Source organism: Botryllus schlosseri, chromosome 8 (assembly GCF_051294905.1).
Source record: "Botryllus schlosseri isolate E-star chromosome 8, Bs_hap1, whole genome shotgun sequence".
Classification (NCBI taxonomy): domain Eukaryota; kingdom Metazoa; phylum Chordata; class Ascidiacea; order Stolidobranchia; family Styelidae; genus Botryllus; species Botryllus schlosseri.
In genome coordinates this window covers 3,491,722-3,508,140 of record NC_137243.1, presented here as the reverse complement: position 1 = coordinate 3,508,140, position 16,419 = coordinate 3,491,722, and the positions used below count along the sequence as shown (strand labels likewise).

Here is a 16,419-nt window from a genome sequence, read left to right as displayed (position 1 = left end):
AATGTAAACTCACCCGTCTTTCAACAACAAACAATGTTAAAAAAGTATGCAATCAAACACAACAAGTTTTATGATACTAATTATTATCTCACATAACCCATTTCTTACCGAAGACATATGAAATATATTCATGTTACACGAAAATATTCGCTCATGCTACACACGAAAATATTCGCTCATGCTACAAACCTGTACAATGATTGGTGGTGCTTTCAAACTGTTTCGATACCTCAAGAACTTTATTGTCTGAATGGTTGTTCATGTATCGTAATAATCAAGTAGTTCAACACAGAACTAGTATTAACAGAAACACCAGAGTTGTTTACACAAAAGTTTGTATGTGTACAGTATGCGAATACCGTGTGTAAGTCCAGCACAATTGTGGTATCCATACGAGTTTAGTTAACACAATTTACGACACCGAGGTCGCCTCATCTTTCGTAAGACAACAAACCAAGGCTTCAGGATATGTCCATGTCATAACAATAAATCAGCTACTCCAACAACAGAGTACATATGTTTTCTAGTTACGGTGCTTACATCTTACACACAAATCGACCTACTTTGCTAACGAAAAGCGCTGAGTCATCACAACAATACAACTAAAACATACTATCATACAAATTGGTCGTTATAGTTTGCCCACCAACGATACATCGTACAAGTAGCAAGTCTCGAGAATCCAGTTATTCAAAAAACGTGAAAGTGTTTCTACACCAAGTCGGTATGTTGACGAAAGCATATATTGTAATATCACGATCGATTTACATTCGTTGGTCACAAAATGTCACTACTCTAAATAATTATTTTTCACTCAAAGCCTACTTGTCATCATTCGTTTCATCAAGCACGAGTTCAAGAAACCTGCTACGACATGAATTGTTATTTTTATGTTGTGTAAATAGGTAATAATTAATTTTAGTAACACTATATCAACATCATCGAGTTGTGCGAATAGATTTACATGTGGTCTTGTGGTTTTAATCGAAGTATACAGCACGGTCTAATGTAGAGTCATCTCTATTGTACAACAACTCGATAATCGAAATGCATTAAAATTTAAACAACGATCTTGGTTCGTCGCACCAAAAATATGTTTACTATCACGATACTCTACACAGGCCGTGTAAATCCTTTTCACACTCGTAATAGTATACCAACAGCTACCGGCGACAACGTTTAACAATACCAACGACACTAAACATACGATACCTACCCAAGTAAAATTACCATTTTCACCTGGAGGTTGGTCGTAACCCGAGTAGAAATACCATTATCCTTTGGAGATTAATCGTTTACCCAGTGTAACAAACCCCTTTTCCTTTGGTAATCTATTTTTCTCTGGGTAACAAACCTTCTTCACTTGAAAATATATTTTTTCTCTGGGTAACAAACCTTTTTCACTTGGAAATATATTTTTTCTCTGGGTAACAAACCTTTTTCACTTGGAAATATATTTTTTCCCCGGGTAACAAACCTTTTTTCCCTGAGCAACAAACCATTTTCACTTGCAAATATATTTTTTCCCCGGGTAACAAACCTTTTTTCCCTCGGTAACAAACCTTTTTCACTTGCAAATATATTTTTTTCCTGGGTAACAAACCTTTTTCACTTGGAAATATATTTTTTTCCCTCGGTAACAAACCTTTTTCGCTTGGAAATATATTTTTTCCCCGGGTAACAAACCTTTTTTCCCTGAGCAACAAACCATTTTCACTTGCAAATATATTTTTTCCCCGGGTAACAAACCTTTTTTCCCTCGGTAACAAACCTTTTTCACTTGCAAATATATTTTTTTCCTGGGTAACAAACCTTTTTCACTTGGAAATATATTTTTTTCCCTCGGTAACAAACCTTTTTCGCTTGGAAATATATTTTTTCCCTGGGTAACAAACCTTTTTCGCTTGGAAATATATTTTTTCCTTGAGCAACAAACCATTTTCACTTGGCGGGTCGTCGTTTACCTGACTAAAAATATCATTTTCCTTTGGAGATCTGGCGTTTACCCAGTGTAGCAATACATTTTCTCTTGGTCATCTAGCTTTTCCTAGAGTAACAAAACCATTTTCATTTTGAAATCTGACAAACACACCTGACAATTTGGTATTTGTTGTATTGACGATAGTTTGAAATAGATTACAACGAACAGTGACGGAAATATACATGGACTACCGGTTTCAGAGTATACCCCCTTCAGTCGTATCACATCAATATCATCGGTTACCCACATACAATATCCTCTTGTACACCGAAATCCATGTTTTGGAAAATTGGACAATAGACTTCGATAGTTCTGTGATGTCCGGGATCGTGCTTTGGATTTTCCAGAGTCAAAATGTCTGAATAAAACACCTCCTCGATGATGGTTGGTATGTGGATAACGGGGTTCGGAAGACGGTTGGATTTATGTCACCCATCGCGATAACAATTCCAGGTCGAGTTTTCCCCCGCATGTTTACTATATTGTGTCTTTATTGGTCAATGTATGTCTCGACATTCAGTTTGAAATCGGAAACCCTGATAAGTATGTAACCGGATCCGGATATCAACTCTGAATCGATAAACCAATGAACAATATTCAAAGTAAACATGTTACATTCCACGAAAAAATACCATCCAGACATACGTCGCGCTTGTTTGCCCACAACATATTACGCGTAAATGGAGGTGTGTGACATTGCATGCAATGTGTTGGTATACAAACATCGATCCACAGACATTATCATAGCCGGTAATTTTGATGCAGATCGAATGTCATCACACCCGATAACAATACCAATAAACCACATTGCAATGACTCTGAGTCCGCGCTATTGCATCGATATTTCGATACCGTTCACTGATTTACTCGATGGTGTTATCGTGTTGTTACATTGCAAGATAGTCATGACCCTATCTCCAGACAGATCACCCAGACCAATTGGATACATCGGTCGATATCCGTCGTGTTGTCGACACCGAATTTTCTGCTGAGACTGCAGCGTTTGACCAATGCAAACTATCGAAGTACGGTGCTCGAAATGATTGCGATCAGTCTTTCACTAAATCACGATGCATGGATGTCGCTACTCCCACATAACGACTCCAGATAAATATCGTGAACAGTGATTATGCAAATGTCGGACTGATATTGTGATCCAATAAGGTATGTTTCTGTGGAATGAAGGCTGCGATCGTACACCACAATAGAACACTACCTCGTGATTTCACACGCAATCATAAAACACACTTTCGTAAGGGTCTAGCTCGTCCGGTGACATTTCGAAACGGTCGTCACCACAAGAGATCGGGGTTGGTCTCGTCATATCGGAGCATTTTGAAACGGTGTCGTCACAAGGCTATTGACGTCGATTCAGTTGGTCATGTCAATCCGTTTTACAAAGTACCGTTTTTCAAGTCCCTGCACCATAGTGTTACGACACAGACAAGATGCGACGGTGGAAATAATAAAACACGGAAGGTATACTTTGGTGTTATTTGACATGGATTTTACACCAGACGAACCTCACATTCGAGCGACGAATTGGAATGACCTTTGTATTATTGACGTCGAAGGGAAAGAAATGTATCGATTTATCGGATTTGTACATATCCAACAAAAATCTGGGTATATGATTGTGCATGGTTCGCATATTTGACTGTGAACGCTCTATTGGTATATGTTGTACAGTTTACTTTCACCGTCGTGCGAATAACCATGTAAAGTTCCATGTTTGTGTGTCTATATGTCACGCTTCAGATTGACTCAGAGTCATTGCAATGTGGCTTATTGGTATTGTTATCGGGTGACATTCGATCTACATCAAAACTACCGGCTATGATAATGTCTGTGGATCGATGTTTGTATACCAACACATTGCATGCAATGTCACACACCTCCATTTACGCGTAATATGTTGTGGGCAAACAAGCGCGACGTATGTCTGGATGGTATTTTTTCGTGGAATGTAACATGTTTACTTTGAATATTGTTCATTGGTTTATCGATTCAGAGTTGATATCCGGATCCGGTTACATACTTATCAGGGTTTCCGATTTCAAACTGAATGTCGAGACATACATTGACCAATAAAGACACAATATAGTAAACATGCGGGGGAAAACTCGACCTGGAATTGTTATCGCGATGGGTGACATAAATCCAACCGTCTTCCGAACCCCGTTATCCACATACCAACCATCATCGAGGAGGTGTTTTATTCAGACATTTTGACTCTGGAAAATCCAAAGCACGATCCCGGACATCACAGAACTATCGAAGTCTATTGTCCAATTTTCCAAAACATGGATTTCGGTGTACAAGAGGATATTGTATGTGGGTAACCGATGATATTGATGTGATACGACTGAAGGGGGTATACTCTGAAACCGGTAGTCCATGTATATTTCCGTCACTGTTCGTTGTAATCTATTTCAAACTATCGTCAATACAACAAATACCAAATTGTCAGGTGTGTTTGTCAGATTTCAAAATGAAAATGGTTTTGTTACTCTAGGAAAAGCTAGATGACCAAGAGAAAATGTATTGCTACACTGGGTAAACGCCAGATCTCCAAAGGAAAATGATATTTTTAGTCAGGTAAACGACGACCCGCCAAGTGAAAATGGTTTGTTGCTCAAGGAAAAAATATATTTCCAAGCGAAAAAGGTTTGTTACCCAGGGAAAAAATATATTTCCAAGCGAAAAAGGTTTGTTACCGAGGGAAAAAAATATATTTCCAAGTGAAAAAGGTTTGTTACCCAGGAAAAAAATATATTTGCAAGTGAAAAAGGTTTGTTACCGAGGGAAAAAAGGTTTGTTACCCGGGGAAAAAATATATTTGCAAGTGAAAATGGTTTGTTGCTCAGGGAAAAAAGGTTTGTTACCCGGGGAAAAAATATATTTCCAAGCGAAAAAGGTTTGTTACCGAGGGAAAAAAATATATTTCCAAGTGAAAAAGGTTTGTTACCCAGGAAAAAAATATATTTGCAAGTGAAAAAGGTTTGTTACCGAGGGAAAAAAGGTTTGTTACCCGGGGAAAAAATATATTTGCAAGTGAAAATGGTTTGTTGCTCAGGGAAAAAAGGTTTGTTACCCGGGGAAAAAATATATTTCCAAGTGAAAAAGGTTTGTTACCCAGAGAAAAAATATATTTCCAAGTGAAAAAGGTTTGTTACCCAGAGAAAAAATATATTTTCAAGTGAAGAAGGTTTGTTACCCAGAGAAAAATAGATTACCAAAGGAAAAGGGGTTTGTTACACTGGGTAAACGATTAATCTCCAAAGGATAATGGTATTTCTACTCGGGTTACGACCAACCTCCAGGTGAAAATGGTAATTTTACTTGGGTAGGTATCGTATGTTTAGTGTCGTTGGTATTGTTAAACGTTGTCGCCGGTAGCTGTTGGTATACTATTACGAGTGTGAAAAGGATTTACACGGCCTGTGTAGAGTATCGTGATAGTAAACATATTTTTGGTGCGACGAACCAAGATCGTTGTTTAAATTTTAATGCATTTCGATTATCGAGTTGTTGTACAATAGAGATGACTCTACATTAGACCGTGCTGTATACTTCGATTAAAACCACAAGACCACATGTAAATCTATTCGCACAACTCGATGATGTTGATATAGTGTTACTAAAATTAATTATTACCTATTTACACAACATAAAAATAACAATTCATGTCGTAGCAGGTTTCTTGAACTCGTGCTTGATGAAACGAATGATGACAAGTAGGCTTTGAGTGAAAAATAATTATTTAGAGTAGTGACATTTTGTGACCAACGAATGTAAATCGATCGTGATATTACAATATATGCTTTCGTCAACATACCGACTTGGTGTAGAAACACTTTCACGTTTTTTGAATAACTGGATTCTCGAGACTTGCTACTTGTACGATGTATCGTTGGTGGGCAAACTATAACGACCAATTTGTATGATAGTATGTTTTAGTTGTATTGTTGTGATGACTCAGCGCTTTTCGTTAGCAAAGTAGGTCGATTTGTGTGTAAGATGTAAGCACCGTAACTAGAAAACATATGTACTCTGTTGTTGGAGTAGCTGATTTATTGTTATGACATGGACATATCCTGAAGCCTTGGTTTGTTGTCTTACGAAAGATGAGGCGACCTCGGTGTCGTAAATTGTGTTAACTAAACTCGTATGGATACCACAATTGTGCTGGACTTACACACGGTATTCGCATACTGTACACATACAAACTTTTGTGTAAACAACTCTGGTGTTTCTGTTAATACTAGTTCTGTGTTGAACTACTTGATTATTACGATACATGAACAACCATTCAGACAATAAAGTTCTTGAGGTATCGAAACAGTTTGAAAGCACCACCAATCATTGTACAGGTTTGTAGCATGAGCGAATATTTTCGTGTGTAGCATGAGCGAATATTTTCGTGTAACATGAATATATTTCATATGTCTTCGGTAAGAAATGGGTTATGTGAGATAATAATTAGTATCATAAAACTTGTTGTGTTTGATTGCATACTTTTTTAACATTGTTTGTTGTTGAAAGACGGGTGAGTTTACATTTAAATATAGTAAGCAGAGCAACTCAAGTAATAAATTTTACTCGTTTGAAAATCGACAACGGAAAAAATACCGATGAATGGAGTAACAGTAATAATATGTGTGGTATATTATTTTTAGTGATATGCAACCAATCTTTTAAATCTTCTAATTTATCATGTCATAGTCGGTTGTTATGAATTCAAAATAAAAGTACTTCGATTATCAGGACAAAGGGAATTGAGATCAACGCAGTATTTCGAAGTGGTATGTTCAGCAATCACTAAATGGCAAAAATATCAAACTGTGCATACAACTCGGTTAGTTAAACGATACATTTACAAGTTTACCGAAATCTTGATTTATTAATGACAGCTTGATGATGTAAAGCTCAACCACTCCATTGTGTTTATTACAAAGTATTTGACACAGACAAAATATTGAACGAAGGCCCACCACTTGGTTTCATTACAAGGTGAGTGAAAATTGTTTTCTGTTGGTCAGGTATGATTTGCATTTAGTAAAACGATCTACGCCGATTAAGTGACGCTGTTTCATATCCGATGAGTGAGTGAAATTTCCTTATGGTTTGATTTAGTGGGTTAATTACCTGCGATTCATTCACATACAAGTAAGATCTTTTACGGGTTGAGTATTGTGACGACCTTTACTTTGACGAATGACAATGGGGAAAATTTCGATTGCATTGTCGGTGTATGTGTTGGATCAGTGATTCTAGTACACCTAACTATAGGATACATTTGGTAAACATCGTACAAATTGTTTCGTTGTGATGGTAACGACTTTCAGTGGTTTGGTTTCATGTCGGGAATTATTATTTGGAGGTTCAAAAACAATCAATACTACAAATGAACAACAATGCAAAACACGTTAAGTGAATTACAGTGTAGCAAGTACTTCCTTGATATTACGATTGTTGTGTACCAGACATTTCTAACTGAATGCATCTAGCAAACATATTCCAATTTACTTTTGTAATGATCAAAGTATGTGAAATGGTGCGAACGGATTAAGCATTAATCAAGCGGCGGTATGTCAATTCACCTAGTGTGCTATCTTGACACCGGATAATGTGCGAAAGTGTTTCAATTCTCACCGCAGATTACGATGATAAAGTATTGTACCGGTTATTGTTCAACAAAGGAAATTGGTGTTTCATCTTTAGTCTTGGTTAGTGGAGACAATTACATTTGTAAAATATTTCCTGATATCCACAATACGCTGCGTGGTTTTTATGAACACGGCTTAATCTTCCCAATCAAAACATTTCAGACATGTTAATCTAGTTTCACAAATCGATGTGCTAATAACAATGTTTCTGAAAAGTTTGTTGGTATCGTAATAACCTTCAACACAATCCTGGTCTAATAATGTCATAATTTAATAATCAAGTCATGATCGACTATTACAAAATCTCATATGTCAAAATCAATGTGTCAATTCATATGTTTACATCGTGAACATTTTCAATATAACGCGTGCGTTCGATTGCAAGAAATGAATTCTCAACTACGTTGGTCAGACATTCAAATCTCGTATACTCAAATGTAATATGTTAATGTCAAACCACACACCGAGTAGTATTTACTTTGGTTTATAAAATATACCGAGTAGTAATTACTTTATCTTACAGAATAGTAACGACTTTTACAGTTGAACAAAAAAAGACGATTTGGCGGTATATGACTACAACCGAACTTGCTTAGATTGTAGCGATTGTATGTACTCGCGTAATCTTGTCTTCTTTCTGTACGGGTACTGTCTAGTTGGTCTGGTAAGTTACAAACGGATTTAGTTGACAAGGTTTACGGATTTACTTGACAAGGTTTTCATGATTGACTCTTTTGCGTATGGTAAGATGTTAAAATTTCGAGGCGTAATACTATTTCCATTAACTCAATTGCGACAAAAAATACCCAGATAACTTGTTCAAGGTTTCTTTTGTTTCAAATCAACATGTGAATAATCAGTTATTGTGACAAGTTGAAATATCGTACCGAAGTTGCGAGTGGAAACAGTACGCGATTGTGTAAGTGTGAAGACAGCGAGATGGTGATCGTGTGAATAAATTAATCTGAAACGCATTGGAGTGAAAGTTTACCCAGTCTGTCTGGCGATCCTACTTCAAATCGCGATTTGACAAAGTAGGTTGAAATATTCCGATTCAACTCATCGCATTGCAACTCGATCGTGTTATGTGCAAGCGGTTGTCAAGTGTGAAATATTTACAACAGGTGCGATTTCATTGATTGACTTGATTGTGTGTAGTAACACATTAAAATATCGCGATAGCATAGTGAAATTATTTACTGGAACTCTATTTGACAAACGGAAAACTGTGAATAGAGTTGTAATGTTGCATTACTTGTTTCAAATCAATGTGTGTATAATATCGAAACGGGACTGTGGGGAAGTTGCTAGTCATGTTTGTCAATCCTATTTCAATTCACACTATGTCAAAGTCAAAATATTTCATTCTGGATTATCTGAATTTACCTTTAGTACATCCGCGAATGGATTCCGACACCGTACTATAACATTCTTAAAAAAAAAAACTCGAGGATTTTCAATCAACAATACTGGAATTTTTTTGATAATGTTAGAGTTGACAAATGATTAGTCGCGTGTTTTTGTTAAGAGTTTGATTTCATGTTGATAAAGACAATAACTGTATAATGCGCATACTTGTGATTCTTGATTCTTGTAGAGTTATAGTTGGTATTCATTCTATAGGTGTGAAAACAGCGGTGTGGAATGTGCGAATAATTCAATGTGGCTGAAAGTCGGCGTCAGTAATATTTAGGTTACAGTCGAATCAAAAGATCACGTTAAAAATATTTCTCGAAATAATTAGAATTGTACCGAATTAACACATTCAGATACGAATCAACTTGAGCTGTGTAGTAAGTTTCATTTCAAGTTGACAAATTGACACGTTACTTGTATTTTCGCATGATTCTTATCATACAACTAAAGTCAACCGCGTTCCGAAGTGTCAAACATATAGCGACCACCAGAAAGTGTCAAATTGTTGGTTTACGAATCACCGTCTGCGCCGGCTCTGTGACAAACTTATTGCGGAAATATTACCTTGTGAGCGATCGGCATGTCTGTAACACCAAGTCGCTAAAGATGGTTATGTTCGAGACATTATCTTGTCAGCGATCGCAGGGTTTTACAAATATTTCACACATTTTTGAAGTGTTGGTTTGTGAACGCGGTTATTGTCGGTATTCGAATCACCGGCTACGCCGGCTCTGTGGTAAACTAATTACTAAAGTAACACCATGCGACTGATTCCTAGATTTAGCAAACTATTTCGCACTGACTGGTCTAGTGTAATATTCGATAGTAGCACGCGGTTGGCCGTGAAACAATTCAGCGCGCAGGTCATTCGGAATATAGGTCGCACTGCTTAATCCTCTTGCAAGCCACGTTTCCGTTTGTGCGGTTATTGTCGGTGACTATTCAACACCACGCGAGAGATGTCTGAAAGTACGAATCACGACCGCACCCATAAGAACACATGGCGAGTCACCAACACAGCCTATACGCGAAAGCACGACATGCGAAAGTACGACGTGCGAGAGATGCCTTTACCCGAAAGGGCGATGTGCCACCACGAGTTTTCCATGCGATGTGCGAGAGATGCCTATACCCGAAAGTGCGACATGCGAGCGCACCCATAAGAACCATTGGCGATGTGCGAGCGGAAGGGGGGGTCTAAAAGCGCGATATGCCAACACGAGTTTCGCGGCGACATGCGAGCGGGCCCATAAGAACCCCATAGCCGCGTGCGACCGATCTACTATACTACTTAGGCATATTTTAGAAATTCCTCCCGGACGCAGTTTTAACAGTGAAATTCCGGACATGTCCGGGAAATTCCGGACGTATGGCAACCCTATGTTATGCCATATAAAATTGTGACATAAATGCCTGCACTGCAACCGTTAACAACTAGAGGCATGTATTTGGAAGCTTGCAATAGCAATATTAGCTAGGCCACTATATCATAAGTATATTTGATATGGTTCTATACATTACCCGACAAAAGCGTAAACGGATGATCGGTTTTGTTGTAGTCAGACGGCATGAAGATATATATTTTTCTAAAGCTGTAAATTTGATTTTGTTTAGAGAGCGAATCTTCGTATGGTGATATCGCCAACAGCTAGAGGCATGTTCAAATTATTTGTGAATTATTATGTTTCTATGCAATATACAGCTAAAACCTTTACGACTTCACGTCCAGAATTCATAAGTTTTGCCTTGTACAATATACCAATTGGCCATGAACGAAGAGGCGATGAATTTTTCATATCCCAAATATTACGCACTTACCACGATTAGAGCCTGTTCAGCTGTTTTGGAAGTCAGCAATGTATGTATGTAGTTCGGTTGGAGGAAAATAAAAATACTCCTCTCTTTAAGCCGCAAACTTTCATGCATACTATAAGAAAGGTGTAATGATTTTTATTTTGAATATCCTCATACTCCAAAATAGTTTTTGCAGTGAAGTTCACCTATATAATTATTTTAGTGTGAATGAGGGATATTAGAGGCTGTGGATGATTATGTGAGAGAATAGTTTCCTTCAGTGTTTCCGTAAAAATATTTATGCAAAGACTAGCAAACGATACGGTGGTAGCCCACTAAATTCGTAGGTCGGGTAGATTTGAATATCGACTTGACCCTAACGGGTCCACCACGGGATCCAATAAGATTGGAACCATAGGAACCACCATGTATTCATATCGCCCATGACTTGCTGCAAGGATATATAATGATGTCTGCATGATTACGAGGTTAATTTTGCGGCAGTTGATTGAAGGTATCAACGTGTTCAAGGCATATCTGCTTCTGATATATGGATGATGGATCAACGTCCATAGAAACAGTTATCCGTTTCTAGCCACGCGAGGTTTATTGTCTATAATCGCCAGCGCGTCGGAACGAGCCACGTATCGTCAGCTAGTTCACTACCACGCTATTGTTGTATTGTGACCGTGAAAAGCTAATAATTCCATTCACTGTATTTCTCATATGCTACCTTGTATATCGAGGAAGAACTGATATACTGTCAAGTCTGGTCGAGGGGATATATCTAGGAATTATATAACATGGGCGGCCAATCGGTCAGGGCCGAATGAAAGCCGCATTTTTTGCTATGTGACCGAAAAGAGACGCTTCATATGGCCACACAAAAACGTCACCTCATCTCTTCACATAGTGTCAGGCCTATATTAGCCAGATTTACTGAAAACGTCAGCAAAGCGTTGCCAGGAAGAATATTTGGTAAGATTGGCAGTTGCATATATTAAAGGCAAACTAATTCAAGAGTATCGTGAGGTCGAGGATACTTCGTGTAACCAACGCATGTAACGTTAAATCCCCAAGTCTGAAATTCGACAAGGGACATTGGCAAGGGCATAGGATATTGCCTTTCAGCTCAACATAACGACGAGCAATCCAGTTCTGCCGTTTCGAAATCTCATTCTTACCATACCCATTACCCATGCTTCTGAGGTATGAACCCTTGAACCCTTCTTTCAAGAACGGGTGCTAGGCTCAGCTAGAGCATAACGGCCATTTCTTCAATTGACGCGATTTTTATTCTGCGATATAGTGCTATTGCTATAAAATATTGAACTCCTCTGCAACAGGTGTATCGTATCGTATCATTAGCGCAACAAGCCAGTTGCGTACTCTCTGCATTGATCCGTGCACGGAAATATCATTTTGCGTTTCCTGTCCCGTATTGCAGTAGTGTATCAGCTGGAACGATCCGCTGTATAGCAGGCAGGTGCAAGCGTTTTGCTTATAATAATGTATTATTCAAAATATTCTTTATCTGTAACTGTGCTGCAGAAACAGTACCATTACATATCGGTTATGGACCCTCTACCTATAGGCTGGCGCTAATCTTTTAGGCTTAGTTCGTATGAATAATGCCACAGTCATTCCTCGCTTAACGCTTCATTCTGGTGACGGAAATCGCTCACGGCACTATCTTATACATAAAGAAGAAGCCGGCAATAAGATGATACAAGCTGCGGTAAAGCGTGCGAACTGTTGAATTGTCGACGGGTCGAAAACGGTGGAGATAAATTCAAGATTTGATAGGTATTTGATAAGAAATGGGTACGGACGAAAATACAGCAAAAGACATCGTCAAGAACGGCAGGCCAACCAAATATTACTTTCTAATACTCGGCAGTCTAGTTCTGACAGGTGTTCCCCAGGGTGCTGTCAACTTTTCGCCGGTTTTCGTGTTTTCTACGCCTCCCCACCGATGCTTTGTTCCAGAATTTGACATCAACGTAAGTACAGAGTACACCATAGAACTGATTTTGAGTTGCCACCGCATGCACGTATATGACATTGTTTGGTCGAGTGTACGACTGTATGTCAGCTGAGTGATAGATCTAATCAGTGAAATCTCATTGTAGTGACATAAATACTGCTGATTGGAGCGACACGTTGAAAAGTTTCATTTAAATCGTTCTTGAGAGAGAATAGTGTTTTTTACTGATGCATTGAAAAGTGCCATTTTGATAGTTTGAATAGCAGGAATAAAGTCTGACGCATTGGCACGTTCCATTCGAATCATAGAGCTTTACCACTAACGCTGTCTTAATCTAATGGTTCTAACGGTTAACCCAATGTGACGTGAATTATTTGTCACTCAAATGAGTTATCGCTTGGTACACCGTTTACCGTCAGTGTCCAACTATCATATGGTGGACAAAAAAGATCATCGCTCTATCAAATATGCCGGACCTGATTTGTGGAACAGTATCTCGTCGGCTATCCGACAGTCGTCGAGCATGTCCACATTCTAATCGAATTACGAGCAATTTCTACTGAATGAATACTAGTCAGCCCTCGACTTTACCGGACCACGACCTGACATATCGATCTCGCCTTCCGTCACTTGCCACCTGATTTTGTCGCTTGTCATTTTATATTATCTTCTTTTACTTTCATTCAGTGTGCATTAGGGGTATTCAAAAATGATTTTTTTTTCTCAAATTGTACTGGCTACCTGCTAAAATTGTTAGGTAACCTAATTTAAGCCTACACACCAAATTTGGTTCAATTCCAGCCAGTAGCCGCGTTGCTACAGGAGTACAAAGTTTCTATTTATCATATAAAAATAAATAAACAAAAAGCTCAAAATTTTCTGTTGACCCTATATGAAAGTGTTAGGTTGTCAATAGAAACGATGCTCACCAAATTTCGCACAATTCCAACCACTGGAAGCGGAGTTATTGCCGTCGAAAAATTTTGGATTCGAATAAAATAGTATTTACGGTGATCGATTATTTAATTATTATCTATTATCGTTGTGCCCACCGTAAATACTATTTTATTTAAATCTAAATTTTTCGACAGCAATAACTCCGCTTCCACTGGTTGGAATCGAGCCAAATTTGGTGAACATCGTTTCTGTAGACACCCTAACACTTTCATGGGGTGACAGAAAATTTTGAAATTTTTGTTCATTTATTTTTATATAATAAATAGAAACTTTGTACTCCTGTAGCAAGTACAATTTGAGAAAAAAGTCATTTTTGAATACCCCTAGTGTGCAACTGTGCATTCCTCTTCTTTACATCGCCTAGGCCCAGGTGGGCGTATGATCTCAAAGACTACTCCAAGTCGTTTCGGCATCTTCCAATCCATCATTGTATCACAGTCTTGTGATGTTTTGAAATGATGAAATTTTATGAATAAACTTGAACTTGAACATAGCGCTAAGATATGTCTATGTAATAAGGCGAAGCCATAAATTGGGTGGTAAGCATCTTTCAGCCGCAATCGCCGGTACTCTTGATATGAATATGGAAAAGCACGAAGTTTTAGGCCGTATTATTAGCGATATGCTTTATATCCTGCTCGCAAATATTTTCTTGCCAAGTTCTGTCGATGCCGATCGGTGTTTCGCAATATTTTACGCATGGCTACGCCGATATGTACGGAAACAAAAGACTGCTAATGTTGCAGAATGTAAACCTTTCGTCTACGGACGAACGTAACGTCACAATATCATCGTTCATCCCGTTTCTTACGAATTCCAGCAAGGTCCTGTCCAGTTGTAAAAGGCTAGTTCCGCTGTAAAGTTTTCCTTCTTCGGCCATGTTGAATTAATTTGTTGGGTTGTCCATAATCAGGTATTCTGCGCAAGCTGACAGAAATTGCTCTCTCCGTGACTCGTGTATGACTCTGGCAGATTGTGATCATGGATGGAAATATGGGGGTGACAAATATACTGCTGTTAGGGAGGTAAATATATTACACTTATTCTACAGGGTAATATGTGCATGTGCATTGTGCAATTGTACAATGTACTGTACATTAGGGATGGTGTGAACCTCTGAAAGGTTCAGGTTCGTGTGAACGCGAACCTTTTTGAAAGGTTCTGTGTGAACGCGAACGTGAACCTCATGACGTTACGTGACGTCATATTGCTAATTCCAACCCTATCTTTCAATGAAGTGATAGCCTATATTAATGTACATTGTACACGATACCTAGCGACGACTCGGGCCACATCATAATGCCACGATGCCGAAGTACCTATTGGTGTTTTAAACGACGCTGAGGGCGGAGATAATGAAGTTAGCTGATCCGGGAGAATGCTAATCGTGTGATTAAATACGGCTAATAGCGACGCATGAAGTAGAAGAGGGTTACGCGCGATCGTTAGTCGCGGTGCCCGACTTTTCAATCAAGTGGCGTTATCTGTTGCATCATAATGCGAAAATGCGTTATATATATATAGGCTGCTAGTTAGTGAATGAAACTAGAGATCCCACAATCTCCACAATGAAACAGCAGCCCGCTGGCGACGATGCTGCCACTGTAATAGGTGGAATTATGATCATCGCGAAATGAAAGTCGTGTCCATTTCGTACGGTACAGCTAAGAAACGGATATCGCTTTGCAATGGCGGGTAGGAATACATAATTCGTTGATTGTTTAGTGAAGCCATAACCTAGGAGACAATCGGCACGGTCATTATCGGGAATAATTAGACGTAGGAATGATACGCAGTTTCTATAGATAACTAGAAATCTATAGTTGTTCCAGTTTGTTAAATCATGAGATTAACACTAACTTTATGCGCCGCGATCAACCGGTTTCCTTAATCCTGGGTTGATAAATCCTGACGAACGTGCTAATCGACTTTATTGCTAATCCAACTTTATTATCTTCGCCCTAAATGAGTCAACTGAGGCAATTAAAGGATATAATACTCCCATAAAATCAATCTTTTCCGTCGCTTTGACAACAATTTCGACGAGGACTTACCAGGGAACATAAACTTCCGCCTTAACGGTCGAGACCAGACCGGACAATGTATTCGGCGTCTGAGTATCGCTACATTGATATTGAGCTGAGTGTAAAACAGGTTTCTATACTTGCTACAAATATTACCCCATTAACAAGTTATATACCATACAGCAGTGGCCAACACCTCAATCGCACGTACTTGGTTTTAATGATGCAGTAAAGATACGAAGTCAAGATTGACCCCGTCCGCCTGCTGGATTTTTTTCATCAGAAAACGATATCAATTTCATTGATTGGTTGAATAAGCATCATTCGTTAGCTACGTAGTTTGCTCGTGATGTTTTTGATTGCGGGTCAAACTCAGAGTCACTAAATATTCACAAACGGAAACCTGGATATTTCAAGCAAACGTTTGTAACAAAGCAAGTAAAACATTTGAGATTGTCAAGGTGTGTGCTCGTTTAGTGTTGATTTTTAACGCTGCCAGCGCCATGCATAGAGTGGCCCGCAGTTGAAATGCAATAAATATGAACCAAAGATGTTGTAATGAAGTGAAAATTGTAATATGAAAAAGGTTCA

At 38.5% G+C, this 16,419-nt stretch overlaps 1 long non-coding RNA gene across 1 annotated transcript in view; it reads left to right on the top strand.

Moving 5' to 3' along the window:
• Positions 1-11,416: 11,416 nt before the first annotated feature.
• The window catches only part of LOC145444919 (uncharacterized), an 89,404-nt gene continuing 84,401 nt past the window's right edge, over positions 11,417-16,419 (top strand). The window contains exons 1-2 of the long non-coding RNA XR_013916820.1: positions 11,417-12,863; positions 14,718-16,414. This is a non-coding gene — a long non-coding RNA (uncharacterized LOC145444919). The remainder of the gene's footprint in view (positions 12,864-14,717; positions 16,415-16,419) is intronic.